Raw genomic sequence first — 19,466 nt, forward strand, 5'->3', positions numbered from 1 at the left:
TCCTAGGTGTATATGCCATTCTTTATTCAGACGAATACAATCGGAGTTATATTAAAATTGTCCTGGCTAATCTAAGTTTTATAATGGCAGTAAAAAGCAGCCCAAAATTGAAGCCCAAAAAAGGGCATCCATCCATTATAAAAGTACTCCACACAGCTCCAGGTGGTTAATAAAGGCTTTCTAAAGCGAATCGATAAGTTTTTTTGTAAGAAAAATATCCATATATAAAACTTTATAAAGTAAAATGTCTAGCTTCCGGCATACCGCCTTCCGTATTCATCTTACAAAGAAAGTGTAATGCCTCTCGCAGTTCAAAACACTTACGCTACATCATAAATCGTGTCAGTTACGCTTTTTGCGTAAGTTGACTACGGAAGGCGGTTTAGTGGTAGCTAGATATTTTACTGTATAATGTATTACAGTTTTTCTCAGTCGCTCAAAATCCTTAGTTCATCTCTCAAAAGTAAATATCTGTGTCAATGAACATGTCAGTGCCATCAGAATGACAAGTCCTTGTATCATTGTGTACGGATAAGACAGTCAAATTGCTTAGTCATGTTGTCAATATAACAGTGTACTCTGGAGGGATGTTCTGATGTAAACTATGGCTAAAGTTTTGATGACAATTATTGTAAATTGTTGGTTACACCTTAGTGTATGTGTGAGTTTGATTGTAAGAGACTGGACAAGATTCACATTTACGGTTTTACTGTTTGTACTGTAATTTGTTGACAGACCATGTCATTGCGATACAGAGAGAAAAAGACAGCACTGCATAGCAGAAAGGAAAAAAAACCTGAAAAACAAAAGTAGAAATATGAACGTCTAACGGAAATGTATAGAAATATGCTTGACATATTATGACAACTTGTTCAACCATTTTGCATGTAAAGACTTATGCTATGAACTAATGCCTAAATGTTGTGGGGGGTGAGACTATTCAACAGAGACCCAATATAATACATTTTGATCAACATGACATAAACAACTGATAATGTAGGAAACAGCAGAGAATTGTACATAATCATTTGCATGGATGTACACAAGCATTTGCAACTTGTTCAAAGAAATGAGAAACTGCTTTCTTGATGTGCACAAGTGACACAATGATGTGAGAATTGAACAGGTAGTTTTGAGAATTTCAATTCTGATCTGAGAAATGTACCAAAGCGACTGAGAAAAACTGTAACATTTGTCCATGTTGCAGTGATGAAGTAACAGCTAAGGGAGTTGTGGTGGACTAATGGTTAAATACCTGAGTTGCCACTCCAAAACAGGTAGCAGATTTATTTCTGGACATGGGCACAAATATGGATTCATATCACATTCACACCTCACAGATGGGATCCTAACTGTACAGCCTGAAAAACTAAACAGTAAATTTTAATGAGAAGACTAACTGTGGTGAAACAGAAGAGAAATTGACCAGAACCTATGTGTTGACATTTTAAGCACATAAGCAGGCAGGATAAATGAAGTGAGAAAAAACGTATTGAGAGCCAGAGCTGGACCAAGTTAGCATCTCTGGCATTGCTCTAGATCATCATTAGACATCATGAGTTTCTGTTGCACAGTACACTGTGGTATTCACTTAAGGTTTAAGGACGTTTGCAAGTTGTTCCTATTAATTTACTCTTTAGGGAAATAATTAATTTACTCTTTTCACAGTTTTTTGTGCAGTTAATTGGGTTATGGCATCACTACAGCATATGCAAAGGTGCTCTAAATCTACTGAAGATAGTGTTAATAGTATATATTTAAATCCAGCCCACCCAAAATTTAGTTTGGTCTTTAATCTTATCAGTAAAAAGTCAGCAAAAGTCACCTTTATTTATATAATGCTTTTTACAATACAGATTGTTTCAAAACAGCTTTACAGTGATAACAGGAAAACGTCTCAGGTTACGTATGTAACCATGGTTCCCTGAGAGGGAACGAAACGCTGCGTCAAGCGCTGCGGGAACGCCCCTGCGTGATGCGTCATGAAGCACTCGTAAAATCAGTCCAATGGTGTGGCTGGACGTCGTAGGCGGGTGACGTCATAGACCAGGAAGCTATAAAGCAGCCCTGAACCAGACAATGTCAGCTTCTGAAAAAGTCGAACAAGTTGGTCACAGGCGTGCCGGGAGTATGGCTAAGCGACGCAGCGTCTCGTTCCCTCTCAGGGAACCATGGTTACATACGTAACCTGAGACGTTCCCTTTCAAGGGAACGAGATGCTGCGTCAAGCGCTGCGGGAACACAATACCAACGCCGCCATAACTCTCAAATGTCTGTACATGTGAAATTTATAGCGCACATTAAGCTACAAGCACCCGAGAACCTGGAGTAGAGGCTACATCAAGGTTGTAAAACCTCACAAAAGTGTGCGGTGAGGACCACCCTGCCGCATCACATACCTCCTGCAGGGAGACTCCTGACAGAAGAGCCAAAGAGGCCGCCATACTCCTAGTAGAGTGGGCTCGGACCTTTAGTGGTGAAGGTTGGCCGGCCGACTCATATGCGAGTGAGACAGCCTCGACTATCCACTTGCTTAATGTCTGCTTAGATGCAGGTTTCCCTTTGTTTGGGGACCCGAAACAGACGAACAGTTGCTCAGATATCCTCCACAGGGCAGCTCTGTGGACATAAGCATCTAGTGCCCTTACTGGGCAGAGCAGATTTAACTTCTCCTGGTCTGGATTCTCAAAGGGAGGCGGAGAGAAGGCCTGCAGCATTATAGGACCCGCCACGTTCGTAGGAACTTTCGGGACATAACCTTCTTTTGGATATAAAAAAGCTTTCACCATTCCTGGCGCAAACTCAAGACAGGAGGGGGCGACAGATAGTGCTTGCAAATCCCCCACTCTCTTTAGAGAGGAAATAGCCAAGAGAAACACAGTTTTTAACGTGAGGAACTTCTCTGGCACCTCCTCAATAGGCTCAAATGGGGCCAAAGCTAGACCTTCCAGCACCACAGCCAGATCCCAGGTCGGCACCCTTGAGCGTGCCGCAGGCCTTAGCCTCAGAGTACCACGAAGGAAGCGAATAACCCATGGGTGTTTCCCCACCGATGCACCATCCAGATAGACGTGATAGGCCGATATTGCCGTCACGTATACCTTTAAGGTGGAAGGGGATAACCCTGAAGCGAACTTTTCTTGTAGAACACCAAGCTACAAAGACTCTCCATTTAAGGGCATACAGCCTCCTCGTGGAGGGAGCTCTGGAGTGCAACATGGTCTGAACTACCTCAGCAGAAAGACCTGAGTCTACGAGCTGGGCCCCCTCAGGGGCCAAGCCCACAGTTTCCACAACTCCGGCCTCGGGTGCAGGATTGCCCCCGACGCCTGGGAGAGAAGGTCCCTCCTGATCGGAATCTCCCACGGGGGACCTTCGAGGAGAGATATAATGTCTGACAACCAAACTTGTGTCGGCCAAAACGGGGCTATTAGCAGCAGACGAACCCCGTTCCGGCGCACTCTCTCCAGCACTCCTGGTATTAATGCCAGAGGGGGAAAAGCGTACAGATGCAGCCTCGGCCACGTCTGCACCATGGCATCCAACCCCAGCGGGGCTGGATGTGTGAGGGAGTAAAATAGGGGACAGTGCGTTGTCTCTTGAGACGCAAACAGATCCACCTGAGCCTGACCAAACCGGTTCCATATGAGCTCCACCACCTCGGGGTGGAGTCTCCAACTCCCCGGCACCACTCCCTGCCTCGACAGGGAGTCTGCCGTCGTATTCAGGTACCCCGAGATGTACACTGCTCGGACCGATAGCATCTTGCCCTGGGCCCAAACAAGGACTCGATGTGCCAGCTTCCATAGCCGGCGCGAGCGTAACCCCCCCTGGCGATTTATGTATGAGACCACCGATGTGTTGTCCGTGCGAACCAACACATGATGGCCCCTCAGGTCTGGGAGAAAGTGCCTGAGTGCCAGGAACACTGCCATCAGCTCTAACTGGTTTATGTGCCAGGAGAGCTGCTGGTCGCTCCACAGACCCTGGGCTGAGCGACCACTCATGGCCCCCCAGCCGGTGAGGGATGCATCCGTCGTTAGCGTTAAGCGACGACAAGGAGCCCCCAGCACCGGACCCTGTGACAGGAACCAAGGATCCTTCCACATGACTAAGGCACGTAGGCACCGCCGCGTGACCTTGATCGTGCGAAAAGGATTTCCCCTCGGGGAGAATCCCTTGGTCTTGAGCCACCACTGTAAGGGCCTCATGCACAGCAGGCCAAAAGGTATCACGTTGGACGCTGCTGCCATCAGACCCAGAAGTCTTTGAAAATGCTTCACAGTGAGTGACTGGCCTAGCTTTATCTTGGATACGGATTGTAAAATCGAATTCACCCGAGCGGGCGTCAGCCGAGCCCTCATGGTTTTCGTATCCCATAGCACACCCAGAAAATTGACGTTCTGCTGTGGAGATAACATGCTTTTCTTTGTGTTTAGCCTTAACCCCAGCCTCTTCATGTGAGCGATCACAGCATCTTGATGCTGAGCCGCTAGATGTTCCGACTCTGCTAAGATCAGCCAGTCGTCTATGTAATTCAATACGCGGATGCCCTGGAGTCTCAGTGGAGCCAAAGCTGCATCCACGCATTTTGTGAAGGTGCGGGGTGATAATGCTAGGCCGAATGGAAGTACCCGATATTGGAATGCTTCGCCCCCGAAAGCAAACCTGAGGAACTTCCTGTGTTGAGGAAGGATGGAGACGTGAAAGTATGCGTCTTTCAGGTCTATTGTGACACACCAGTCCTCGGACCTGATGTGACACATGATCTGTTTTAGCGTGAGCATTTTGAACTTTAGTTTCTTTACTGCCCGATTTAGCTGGCGCAGATCTAGAATAGGACGCAGTCCTCCATCCTTCTTCGGAACTATGAAGTACCGGCTGTAAAACCCTGACTCTCTGCAGTGGGGAGGGACCCGCTCTATAGCCTCCTTTTGCAGAAGAGTCTGTACCTCTTGCTCCATTACCAGAGCCTGCTCGGGGTTTACCACTGTGGATAATACCCCGTTGAACATGGGCGGGTGTGACCCGAATTGTATTCTGTACCCATTTTCTATTGTGCGCAGGACCCAATCTGAGATATTTGGCAGAAGTTTCCACGCTGCCAGAAAATCTACTAAGGGAACCAGCCCCTCGGGGCTGGCCTCTGGATTTTGAAGTGTGAGCAGCCCGGTGTCCTGAAACGGCGTGCCGGCAGGAAGCAACCGCACTGACCCACTTTTGACCCTCCTTGGAGGGAGCGAGCATCCCCGCGCCGCTACGTTTCCGGGCGGACGTGGAGATTTGCGCTCGCTGAGGACCGCTGTGCCCTGAAGCACCCGAGGTGGCAGGGTTGGCAGAACGGCCCCCTGATGGCACCGAGAGGAGACGGGTGCCTCGACATACCGCTTCCCCCCGGAGGGGACTGCCATCCGAAGTCTGACGCCTCTGGCGTCAGGACTTCTTCGCCGAGGCCTTCCTAGAGATAATAACAGTCCTCAGATCTGCTCTACCTCGGGAAGACCTCGGCTGAGAGTGCTGACCCCGCCCCCAGTCTCTCTGTGGGGGAGCGCGGGTGGCAACACTCTCTCGCTGTTGCGCTCTGTGAGAGGAGGACGTACTCGGTTGGGGCTGCTCCCGCCCAGCAGCCCCAAAGACATGAGATTTGCGGGGGAGAAATTTTTGAAACGCAGCCGCCTGCTTTTTAGACTCTTGAAACCTCTCGACGACTGTGTTGACTGAGTCGCCGAAGAGGCCAGCAGGGGAGATAGGAGAGTCGAGAAGGAACTTTTTATCTCTATCTTTTATCTCTGAAAGATTTAGCCAGAGATGTCTCTCCGTGGCCACCAGGGCTGCCATAGAACGGACGATGGATCTAGCCGTCTCCTTGGTGGCCCGAAGAGACAAATCAGCAGCTCTCCTAATCTCAGCTATCGTTTCCCTCCCCACTTCTTCACATTCATCATCAATGTCTTTCAGCAGGTCGGCTTGATAAGCTTGCAACACCGCCATCGTGTGGAGACATGCGGCTGCCTGACCTGCTGCCGAGTAAGCCCTACCCACTAAAGCTGATGTTGTTCTAACGGGCTTAGTGGGCAGCTGCGGGGCTTTTAACGATGATGACGACTCGGGAGAGAGATAGCTCGCGAGCGTCTCTTCTACCCGCGGCATCACCGCGTAACCATGCTGTTTCAACTCCACTATGTTTGAATAAGCAGCTGTATTGGGGTTGAATGGTCTGAATGATGCCGGTTTTTTCCATGATTTCGACACCTCGGTGTGGAGATCAGGAAAAAAAGGCAAGCCCCGCTTTGGAGGTTGTGATCTAGATGGAAGGAAGCGTTCATCTAATTTACTAGGCTGATGCGCTTCGTGAGTCTCGGCTGGCCAGTCTATTTGCAACCTGGCAACAGCGCGAGTCACAACCTCCAAAAGCTCCTCTTGAGCGTGTGACTGAGGCGGCGAAACCTCATCTAAATAATCCAGGCTTACAACATCCACTTCCTCAGAACTGGAGTGTTGCTGCACCTGCGCTTCAGCGCGAGCAGAAGAAACCGCAGAGCGTGCTTCTAACTCGGCAACTGAAGCGTCGGGTCTGACAGGTAAAGGCAGAGAAAGGGGATCACCCGTCTCTAACCCCGCCGTCAGATCCATTTGCGAACCCCAAGATGAAAGCCTTCGCTGTGCCTCAGCAGCAGCGGGACCTGCACCCTGGGGAACGCGAGCCGAAGCGCCCTCCTCAAAGAGCGAACGGCGGGACCGGAGAGTTCTCATTGATAACTGTTCACAATGCTCGCAGCCAGCCCCCTCGAGAGCTGACTGTGCATGCTCCGGAACAACGTTTGTTTCAGCTGTACAGTAGATCTAGAAGAAAATAGTGCCATAGTCCAGTTTAAGTAAGTTCAGTAATGGTTCATTTATGTTGTAAAAAAAAACAAAAAAAAAAACATATATATATATATATATATATATATATATATATATATATATATATATATATATATATATATATATATATATATATATATATATATATATATATATATCTCTATTCAGCCGCTCTGGAGAAAACAGTGATGTCATTGTCCAGCTCAGTTCAGTTCTCATACAATGGTGTCAATGCAGGCATATCAAAAATATTATTGAATATTAAGTATAAATCCTGGAGTTCTCTTAGGGATTGTTACTTGTAATCAGGGTTGGGGAAAGTCACTTTTAAAAGTAATGCATTTAAATATTGCGTTACTTAGTTACTTTTTATGGAAAGTTACATTACTTTTGCGTTACTTTTTCTCACCTGGTCTGGACTTGCTTGTTTGATTTGAACAAAAAAGGTCTATTTTTGGCAATAAAGGCCCTTTCACACCAAAAGTGTAATGAATAAGCCTCAGGCAGAAATAAATCCAAATTCAAGTGGATCAACGAAGGTCAGCTGACATTGGTTAATAAAGTAAGATTAAATACATAAAGTATATTTGTGTCATTTAACCTATTTAATAGGCCCTTTTCACAATGACGTCAGAAAACTTCCGCTTTTCCGCAAAGCAGGGTATACGTACTTCCGTTTTAACTTGCGCGCGCTGGTTAATGTTACTTCAGGAGAATACAAAAGGTGATAACTAACAACACAAAAGGTAAAGTTTAAAATAATAATGTTTACGTATTTAGCGTTATTGGTTCTTATATTTAGCATATTTTGATAACGTTAATGATAATTTCCAGTAACTTATATCATTCTTTAACGTGTAACTGTCGTGGAGGGGAAAGTTAGACTAGCTAGCAACAAGATAAATCGCGGTCAGCCTGTGTTGCCACAAGTGTTCAATCTTTATCAAAGCTAAATGTCAAACCATTTCCATATGCTGATGTGATTTATCATTTATTTCTTCCTGTTTTCATTTTTCAACAGTTTCCCATCAAATAAGCATGGCACAGTCATCTTCTAGATGCTATTGTAGTGTTCCTTGTTGTTCAAACAACAAACATAAATTTCCCTATTTAAGTTTCCACGATTTTCCAGTGGACGCTGAAATACGTGCCCGTTGGGTTAGGGCGATCAAAAGAGACGAGGGACCGAGTTTTAAAATCCTCCGTGGGAGCACCTACGTGTGTAGTCAGCACTTTACCCCAGAGGATATAAGTACATCAGCCAGTGGACGAACCAGGATTAAGAAAGGAGCAACGCCGTCTAGATTTCCCTGGAATGACTGGGGTAAAGGTAGGACACTATTAAGTCTGGTAGTACTTTAAAATAACAATAAATAATAATTTATTAAATTATTACATTATTTACATTTTGCATACAATTATGCTTGTATGAAATAAACGAAGAAAAAAAATAGTGTACATTTATTTTATACAGCTAATTAGTCCATATAAAAAAGTATAATAAAATGATCCTGTTGGCATTTAAATTGCATTTAAATTGCCATTTGTTATAATTGCATTTGTGGTTGTATTATACATACTTTTTGGGTTCTGAGAAATGATTACTAAATATCCATATTGACATTTATGTGTATCTATTTCACATCTCTAGGAAGAGCCTCACAAGCTCGACAGCCGGTTTACCAGAGAGCAAGGAAGCATTTTAGGGCTGCAGTCCTAGATGAATCTCAGGAGATGCCTGTAGGAGACATCACAGAGGAGGCACTGTCTGCGGGTGGAGTAGCAGAAGATCATGACTATGCCTACCATCCTTCTCCTGGTTAGTAATTCAAAAACAGATTAACAGGATTATGTGGCAATAAATTACTTTGTAACTGTAGGGTTCGTCGCAGAGCAGCTGTGCTTACTGTAAAAGGCTTTTATAGGAAGCTCAATTATTCTGAATAATACCACACAATATGATAATGATTTGGATGATTGAAAACCATTACAGAAATTACATTGTAATCTTAGTTATTGTAGTCTCTTGATTTCATAAGAGCCAAGAATTACTTTCAAGCTCACTAACAAATAACATCCAATAATGAAGACGAAGTGAAAACTAGTATAGGACTCAATGATGAACATTAAGGTGTATGCTTTTTCTTGCTTTAAAGGTAAACTGGATGCTGCCACAAGGAAAATTCAAGAGTTGGAGCTTCAGGTTTTGTCACTAGAATGTGAAATCCAGCAACTGACAGTTAAGCAGCAGCAGCCTCTGATTTTCAAGTTCTGTGTTACAGATGAGGACTTTCGTTATTACACTAGGTTCAGCTCAAAGGAGGTCTTCACTGTGTTTTGGGAGTCAGTTTACCCTTCTGCTTCAAGGCTTTTGTACTGGTCCAAGGCACAGCGAACAGCACAAGAGACACCGAGCCCTCAGCGAAAACTTCCGCTCATTGATGAATTGTTCATGTTTCTTTGTCGTGTTGCAGCTGGGCTTCAGGAGAAAACCTTGTCATCCATCTTCGAGGTCAGCTTGTCTACGGTTAGTCGCATCATTTTAACATGGACAAGCTACCTTTACCAGGTTCTTGGCTCGCTACCATTGTGGATGACAAGAGAGCAAGTGCAGGCCACAATGCCTGACAAGTTCAAGCTCTACTGCCCTCAGGTGAGAGTGATAATAGACTGCACCGAGATCCGTTGTGAAACAGCAGCATCTCTCTTACTACAGTCGGAAACATTTTCCAACTATAAAAACCACACCACCTTTAAAGGTCTAATTGGCATTGCCCCATGTGGGGTTATCACATTTGTATCTAAACTGTACACAGGCTCCATCTCCGATATAGAAATAACTCGGCAATCACAGATCTTGCAGTTACTTCAACCAGAAGATGGAGTAATGGCTGACAAGGGGTTCCAAATTGAGAAGATGCTGTCACAGGTGGGGGCAACACTCATCATCCCTCCACTGAAAACATCAAATCAGCTCAGCACAGAGGACACCCAGAAAACACAAGCTATTGCCCGTCTGAGAATTTTAGTTGAGAGGGCGATACGCAGGGTGAAGGAGTACCACATTTGGGATGGGCTTGTTCCTCTTTCTATGGCAGGTTCAGTCAATCAGCTGTGGGCCATCTGTTGCCTACTCTCAAACTATCAGGGACCTCTTGATATCAAAGGGGACAAACCCGTCTGAAGTGTTTCCTTTCTTGGGTGAGACTAATTCTTCAGTTCTTTTAGCTGTTTGACACTGTGTAGATATACTGTAAATACAAGTGCTTTGTAATATATTTTTTAATTTGTTACATTTACTATATTTTCTATGATCATAGGGATTTGTAGATGTTATTAATAAACAATGTTGTGAAGCATTCTACACCTTAACCATTAAAAGAACAACACTATTTTTAAAACTTGTCAATTTTTTATTTACATATTTGGTAATAGCATATAAGTAAGGTGAATGAAACTAATAAAAAGCTTCCATAGCAGTTCAAAGCTACAAACAAGATTGGAAGCAGTTCCTTGCAACCATGGAACATAAGCAAAAAAGTGAACAATGACAGGCAATAAAGCCCATATATAATTACATACAATGCAACATTTACTGAAGTTATACATTGAAAAAGTATTTACAACAGGAATTACATGCATCACAGATGTACATATAACACTATTTACAACTATTAACTATTTACATTTGAAAATTCTGCCTCAACGTAATAATGCATCCATGTAGATGTTGTGATAAAAATAATCCAGCTTCTGTCGCATTGAGTTGATGATCTCCTCATCCCTAAATACTCTTTCTACTGTGAAGTCAGTGTGGGTATCTGTTATAAAATCACACCACTGAAGTCCACTTAATGCCAGCTGGCCTTGAACCTGATGATAATATTTGTGGTTTTTCTTGAGGCAGGCCTGGCCTCGAACTGTGATCAGGTGTTTAACTTGAGCAACATCTTCAACATCACAACACTTTACCTCTGCCAACCCAAATGGCGGTGTTTCTCTGGGGTTGAAGACTTTAGCATCAGGGCTGGCTGCAAGGTGAGGTGCATCAGGGTGGATGATGACCCCACACTGCGTCACAGAGACATCACAAAACTCTGAATATTGCCTCAGTATGTCAGGCTCCAGGTCCAGCCCTCTTTTCATAGCAGCTGTCTGAGGAGTTCCTCTCAGAATGCGAGCAGCTAAGGATTTTGCAGTAGACTCTCCACGTACATGGCATATTTCACCAAATCTGCTGGCTGTAAGTCGGGGTTTGCGTACCTGGGTCCACAGCTGGCATTCTGATTGCAGTCGTGTTTCTTCCTCAATTGCAGCAGACATCTCCCTTGACACCTTAAGGCTCTCTAAGTGGCATTGTTGCTTGTAGTTGGGCTCAAATTGGAAATTAAATTTAAAATTGTAACCTTCTAAAGGCAACTGGGGAAATCCAAGGGCACCAGGGTGTTTAATAATGTCTCTACTTATCTCGGGAGGGCACTGGTAAGAGAGCAAAGACCCAAATGGCACAGGGCCAAATTTAGAGTCCACAAAATTAAGGGCCTCGAGCCCGTGCAGCAGTTTGCAAATGCCCGGTTGTGGGCGTTTGCCTTTAAGTTTCTCAGCACTGGCAATGATGTGAGGATCTGGAAGAGGCCCTGACAAAAATGAGATATGTCAAGTTAAATGTACATATCATTGTCACCTGACCTTTCATATTTAAGCAGACACCAACACATATCACCTCTCTCTAAATACACATAAAAATGTTTTGAGCTGCCCCAAGCCCTTACATATTAAGAAATGCTCATAATTTGCACAAGATATCAACTGAAGGCTTAAAGGGAAAAGATACTAATCAATGTTCTATTATACATTAAAATATTTGGACACGTGTTCATTCAGACTTACCACCATATGCTCTGTACAGTGTACATTTCACTCCAGTTCGGGTATGATCCTTTGTCTTTGGTACTGGTTTACACACTACCAAGTCATTTGTTGCCTCAGGAGCAATTCCCTGTAATATATTGATGATAAATTATTAATTGACAAATGTCATTACAAAATTCTAGTCCAACATCATTAAATGTAATGAATGTTAAAGTATTACATGTGTCCTAGGCCGGTGCCAGGTCTGCAGTGAGCTGGTGCATGACAGTGGCAATGGCACTGTCTTGAAGCCCATGGTACTGTAGTGAGCACTTTGAAACAATAATGCCACAATGTGGTTGCACAGTGCTTTCCCAGCAGCGCAGGTACATGACATGCATTTCAGTACCACAGGAACCTCTTTCGCATGAAATGTAACCTGACAATAGAAACATGAAAATAAGTCTTTGCTCACAAGAATTTTACATTTATTTGGAGTAATTGAACAAACTTAAGGATTAAAGCAAGTCTATGAACTTTGAACACCAACTTTTTATAACTTATAACACAGAATATTTATCAGCCTTACAACCCTCTTCTGTTTTTAAATGTAAGATTGTCATCTAGATTTTGGTGCCACACACTCATTGACATCTGGCTGAGAAACACACTGAACCACACTGGAACTTTGTGGGATACTGCAAAGTCTGCAACCGCAGCAGAACATGAAAATCAGAAAAACCTGAAGATGATGAGCCTCCTCATTTTTCCTCATGGACCTGTGACAACGCCCTCTCACTGTCACCTCATCGACAACTACATTCGAAACTATTCCAATGCAATGTTTTGGTGAAAGGGCACAACATTAACCATGAATGCGTTACTGACTTTTATCTAACAATACACAATCTATAGCTAAATAATAATATCAGTAATAAACATGATTGCAACACGTGTTTGCAGGTCTGTATTACAGTAAATTAATCAAGAATTTGGACTTTCACTGCAGAAGAGAAAGCTAACAACTAGCAGCTACCGTTATCCTAACTCCTCCGCTAACGTAAGTTTGGCAGGACAATACAAAATGCTTACCTTCATACGCAAACAGGTACTGCTCAATGAAGAATTTGTAGCCTTTGTCAAGTTTGGAACGTGTGGTGAGTGAAAATTTGTCTGCAAGACGATGTACATCATCCAGATGTAATTCTGGCAGGTGTTGAAGGGACTGAGTAAACTCCATAGCGTAGCGTTATGCTGGCGGCGGAAGTAAACATACACTGCTTTGAGTCAGAACGGAAGTTGCGTGACGTCGTGTGAAAAGGGCCTATTATTGAAGGTTTGCGTGACATTCTGAGATTGCACTTCACGGTTTTTATTAATTTGTTGGGTTTTTTTTGCAAGTGAGATGAGTAAATGTATGCTCACATTTAGAACTACAATAAGCATCACGTTTACACACAACGCCTCTGCACTTACGATTCCTCTGAACATGGGGAAGGGGAGCTGTCAGTACATGGAAAAACAAAGTAACTTGAGTTACTTATTTGAAAAGTTACGTTTGTTGCATATGTAACCCAGGTTACCAAGAGCCCTATTAATGTGAAATAGAAAATTGAATAAAAACTATAGCACTCGAATATGTAAAGTCAGTATTTCATTTTAATAGCATTTGAGAAATAGAAAATAGGAAAATGCATATAATTGTACGCGCAATGATACATTGCTCTGCCGTCTCAGTACGGCGTTGTTTCCCCTTCTATAAGTGCCGGGGCCACCCCTGGGACTTCCATGTTGTGCTGCCCAAGGCCAGTCCATACGTGTATTCTCCACATGGTAACTCCCTCTGGGCATGATGTGGCTTCCGCAACACTGTGTATGCTCCTTATGAGCTCATGTTTGGGCGGCAGCTTCGCTTGCCAGTGGATTTGGCTTTCGGATTGCCAATAGAATCTCCTGCAAAATCCCACTCTCAGTGCGTGAAACATTTGAAAGACCGGTTGTGAGAGAGCTATGAGATAGCTAAGAAGAATGCTGTTAAATTAGCAGAGCGTAACAAGAGAAGGTTTGATGAGCAGGTAGTTGCTTCTACTTTGGAGGAGGGTGAAAGAGTTCTTGTGCGCAATGTTAGGTTGCGAGGGAAGCACAAGCTCGCTGACAAGTGGGAGCAAGGTGTCCAAGTAGTAATCAAGAGAGCAGGAGATTTACCTGTATACATGGTTTGGCCAGTTGGACAGAGTGGTCTCCTCAGGACGTTGCATCGTGATTTGTTGTTGCCCTGTGGATTTTTGCAGTCAGATCAACATGAGCGGCAGCCTAAGCAGAGAGTTTGCAGGCCTAGGACTAGAGTTTGTGCAAATAATGAGTCACAAGAGCCATAATCTGTGTGTGAGGACTCTGGGTCTGAGGATGATCAGTTTCTTAGTCCTCTGTTTAGGGATAGGCCGAACTTTGAAACTCGAGTTTTAGTAAATCCTGAGCCATTACCCTGCCCAAGACCCCAGAGCGTCAAAATTGACCTACCTGTTGGAGAACCTGTTGTAGAGAGTTTACCTACCTGTAGGTTATCAGGGGAGAGCTTAGAGGAACCTGTAAAGGAAGTCTTACCTGATTGCAGACCTGTAGAGGAAAGCTTACCTGAGTCAGGAGAAGTAGGAACGTCTTCTGATGAGTTAGAGTTAGGTCACATCGATACAGGACTGGATCTCTGTTCCAAGTCGGTAGATGAGTTGCCTGCCCAAGAGACTGAGATGGAAGCAGATTGTGAGGGTGAGAACAGTAGAGAGAGTCCAGTTCAGAGCGAAACTATGGATGCTGTAGGTGACCAGAGTGAACAAGTGAATGACACCGAGTTTGAGCAAGGAGTGATTCCCAGGCGTTCACAAAGAGAGAGGCAGCCTGCAAAAAGACTTGAGTATCCCCATTTGGGAAACCCTCTTACCGTGGTGATTTAATCTCTGTTGCAAGGTCTGTGTGCCACATTCAGCACTTCTTTAGAGACGAATGTTGCTTCTGCTGATACTTTGCCTGTGGTTGCAACCCCAAAAATATGCAGATGCAGCGGGACGTGCATGTATTCAGGAGGGGAGGGTGTAACCCAGGTTACCAAGAGCCCTATTAATGTGAAATAGAAAATTTAATAAAAACTATAGCACTCGAATATGTAAAGTCAGTACTTAATTTTAATAGCATTTGAGAAATAGAAAATAGGAAAATGCATAAAATTGAAAAAGATATAAAATTCATTTGAAAAGTTGGATGTTTAAATAAAGCAAAGTGCAGATTGGACCAATGAGGAGAGCATAGAGTTAGCCCCGCCCTATGATCAGAGCTTTGCGGGAGAGATGCACGAGAGAGAAGCAGCAGTTCCAACGCGGTCCTGGAAAAGAAAGGAGAAACAGAGTAAAAACACTTAAAATAAGTGAGTGTGTCAAGAGAAACAACATATTTTGAGAAAAAAAGTGTGCGTTGATCATGGCTGTTGCTAGCACAAGCTGTTACTGAGGAGAGAGAAACTTCCAGAGGTTGGAATTTCGCCTGATTGGAAACTTCATAAGTAGAAAATTTGAATTAATACAGAGGAATATCGAGTGCATTTGTTCAAATAACTAATGTTCAGGTTTAAAAACTACTTTAAGCAGTTACAAGTGTTATTTAATGTTTTTTTGTCGTGTATTTGAGTTATGTGAAATGGCGGATGGTGACGCACATGTAATACGGGCAGACGAGGCCTAAGCGCGCCATTTGAAAAATGCTCTTAGCATGTCTATGCAATTTCAATGTGTTAAGGTTAAATGAACATGGAGTTAAATATGTTGAAATGTTGTTTATTCACAGATTAGCTGCTGTGATGATGTACATCTTGAACGGAATTGTCTAACTGTATCTTTGCCTTGTCTTTTGCAAGGTTTTTTTTTTTTTTTCCATTGCTCCCCTTTTCCCGTTCTTCTCTTCTATTCTTCTATTTTCCTTATCACTTCCTGAGTCGGATGCTGCACGTTTGATGTACACTGGACGAACTCTAAAGAAGATTTTGAACCTGTATTGTCCCTGCTTCACTTCGAGAGTTACTCTTGCAAGCAGGAACTGGCGAGCCATGCCCATATAAGGATCGAGCTACAAGAAACTGAGTGGTATGATTGTGCACACGCTTTTCCTTCGCTTTTCTGACCTGAACTGTGTTGGTCAGAACTAAATTGCGGAAGAAGAATCTCATGTAAACAGCATCGAATGGGAGCTGAACTCCAGTGAAACCCTAATTCACATTGGGACTGGTATTGTAAGCAGCAAGATTGATTAATTGTGATTCCCTTACGAGAGTACTCTCGTATTGCGTTTTGCTAAAACGCTATGGGGAATTCCTTTCCTCGAGATATTGAAGCAAATTTTTATCCAAAAATACCATGTACACGCAGTGCAGCTGCACAACTCTCAGCAGGAAGCAGCTGCGTGCTGATTGGCTGTGCCGCTGCAACTGCAGCAACCTATGGCGAGACCGTGGGGCGGGACGGACCAATCAGGTCCTTCCAAATTCCCGCCACAAGGGGCAACAGAATTTGCATAGCCAAGGGTATATAAGACCCACTCTCGCAAGGTTAGTCAGATTAATTCTTCTTCAGCGACTTGCAATCGTTGAGCTCCGGATCGAAGCCCGCCGTCGACACGCACCCAGCGGAACACGCAGCCTGAGGATGTCGGATTCTCCGCCTTCAGCCTGCCTTCCAGCTGCGCCATCCGGCGTTAAAATATCCTTTATACTATGTATGTGTGTTTATGATGTGTGCGTTGCTGCCAACGCCACTTCTAAGAGCTTCTAGCTCTCCACCTCTCTTCTCTCGTGCCGCCGCGTGTTTACGCCGCGAACAGAGAACATTGGTCCTCCGCCGCTTCAAATAAAGCCGAGGACAGACGGAGCGCTCCTCTTCTCTCGTTCCGTCGCGCTAATGCGCCGCGGACCGAGAATGTGATACCCCCCGCCGCTCTATGGCGCCGCGGGCATACGGAGCTCTCCCTTTCTCTCGTTCCGTCGCGCTGAGAAGCGCCGCGGACGGAGAAGGTTTTCCCCGCCGCACTGATGACGCCGCGGGCATACAGAGTTTCACTCCTTCCTCTCTCATCCCCACCGCTCTAAAATGGCCGTGGACAGAGAACATTATATCCCCGCTGCGGACATACAGAGCTCTCCCTTCCTCTCATTCCGTCGCGCTGAAACGCGCCGTGGACCGAGAAGGTTATATCCTCGCTGCGCTGATGACGGCGCAGATAAATGGAGCTCTCCACGCGCCTCCCTCTCTCTCCTCCGCCGCTCTAAATGGCCGTGGACAGAGAATGTTATTCCCGCCGTGCTAATGGCTCCGCGGGCATACAGGGCTTTTCACTCGCTCCTTCTCTTACTCCGCCGCCCTGAAATGGCCGCTGACAGAGAATGTGATACTGCCGCCACGCGGATGGAAGATGTGCACTTCTACACACGAGTGAACTCAACATAAGCTCTCCTCACTCTTCCTTCTCTCTCGCCCCGCCGCCCTGATATGCCGCGGGCAGAGAATGCTAGAGGAGAGGTATGCGAACTCAGGCTGCTGGATATACCGAGAACGCGCTTATGTCACAGCCGTTCTCGCTGCAGCAGCGCGCGGTCGCTGACTAGAGCGCGTCATAACACGCAGAGCGCTGCAGCGCTCGCAGCTGCAGCGCCCTATTTCCCGTCTGAGCATAACGATGTCATAAAATGGCTGCCAAGCTTGCGCCTTTTTTCCCTCAAATATCACTTCTCCCAGTTCCCCTATTCAGGCGGCTGGAGATGTAACATTGCAATAACTAGCCTGTGGCCAAACATGCTCAGTTGCACATTGACGCTGTTATGCGTTTACCTCTGTGAATTCGCTCGCTGGCGTACGCCGCGAATACTCTAATGTAGTGGCGCCCATTATACAGTGCGCGCCACCACACATTATTTACAATGAATCAGAGCTTTTCTAGTGGCTAGGTAGACCCGCGCCTGCAGAGCACGCGCTATCCATTAGCCCTGCCGCTAACGTGCACGTGGACTAATCCGCAAGAATGCGTCCACTTTACAGTAACACTATCTAAACACAGTGTTACGAGTTCGTCTGTAGGCAGGTGCCAACATCAAAGTTGTACCCCTACACTCAAGCGCTTCCCTATGTTCCCCAGCTCCCTGCACTCAGGTGGCTGGAAACATTATTCCTACAATCGACGAGCCCGCAAACAAACGCGCTCGCCTGTACACATGCACCATTTCCCCGGCGACACAAGCGTTCGCCGCTATTCTGCGTTCTCCGGCCCCTTGCACTCAGGCGGCTGGGAACACTATTTCCCTATTTACTATTTATGAGCCCGTGAGCAACGTGCTCTTCTGTACACAAACACAATCCCCTTTGGTAAGCGCCACTTCCAAGGCGACCCAATAAGGCGTGCGTCACCATTCAGTGCACGCCGCCTCTCACAGTGCTACTAGCACAATGCATCCGGGCTAACAGGTCCCTGTTATTCAGTGACCCGCCCCACAAATTAATTCAACCCTTGGCTTCGATAACAAGGTTACTCGCTACAGTTCGCTCACAGACCACCGTGCTTTCGCACTGTGGTAGAGACAGCGGTGAGAAGTGACATGAGTCACGTGCTTCGAACCGAAATATCAAACTGTTAAATTAAGGGAGCGGTGGAAACCGTGCACCCCTCACAGAGCGAGTCAGGCTTTTACAGTCGCTACTTCCTTGTACCAAAAGAAGGGTGGTGGTCTCAGGCCATTCTAGATTTCAGACATCTGAACAAAGCCCTTATGAAGCGCCCGTTCAGAATGTTGAGAATGAAACAAATCCTCACGCACATCCGCCGGGTGATTGGGTTTTCACTGTGGATCTAAAGGATGCCTTTTTCCACATACAAATAGCCCCTCATTACAGGCCATTCTTGAGATTCGCCTTCGAGGGGAAAAGTTTACCAATACAAGGTGCTAGCTTTTTGGTCTATCTCTGACTCCCCGCACGAAGTGCATGGAAGCGGCGCTAACCCCGCTGAGGCTTCGGGTACAGAATTCTCAATTATCTCGACGACTGGCTCAGAATAGCTCAGTCAGAGATAAAGTTGTTAAACCACAGATCTTGGCTTCTCAACCATTTAGAATGCTTGGGACTCAGAATCAACGTGGCAAAGAGTTTATTGTCTCCCACACAGAAAGTTTCGTTTCTGGGAACAGTATTGGACTCACTGCAGATGAGCGTGCGACTGACGTCACAGCGCGCGCTCTCTGTTCAGAACCGAGCGGTTTCCCTCAGGTCCGGTGCACACATTCCTCTCAAACACTTTCAGAGGATGCTGGGTCTCATGGCCTCGGCGGCGCTAGTTCTCAGACTGGGTCTGTTGCACATGCGCCCCCTACAGCACTGGCTGAATCGCCGCGTTCCAGCTCACGCATGGCTCTCGGGCCGATTGCAAATCAAGGTAGACCACAGCTGTGTGTTGGCTCTGGCTCCTTGGAAAAATCCCGTCTGGTACCAGACGGGCGTGAGTTTGGGCACTGTTACGAAGTGGAAAGTTATCTCGACAGATGCATCCAACCTAGGTTGGGGAGCCCTTCACGAGGGCAGGCCAGTCTCCGGTCTCTGGTCAGACTCGGAGAGGAGCCTTTACATAAACTGTCTAGAGATGAAAGCGGTCACGCTATCGCTAAGAGCTTTCCTTCCGTACATAAAGCACCACCATGCCCTGGTCCGAACGGACAGCAGGTC

Source organism: Gobio gobio (genome assembly GCF_949357685.1).
Source record: "Gobio gobio genome assembly, chromosome: 1".
NCBI lineage: Eukaryota > Metazoa > Chordata > Actinopteri > Cypriniformes > Gobionidae > Gobio > Gobio gobio.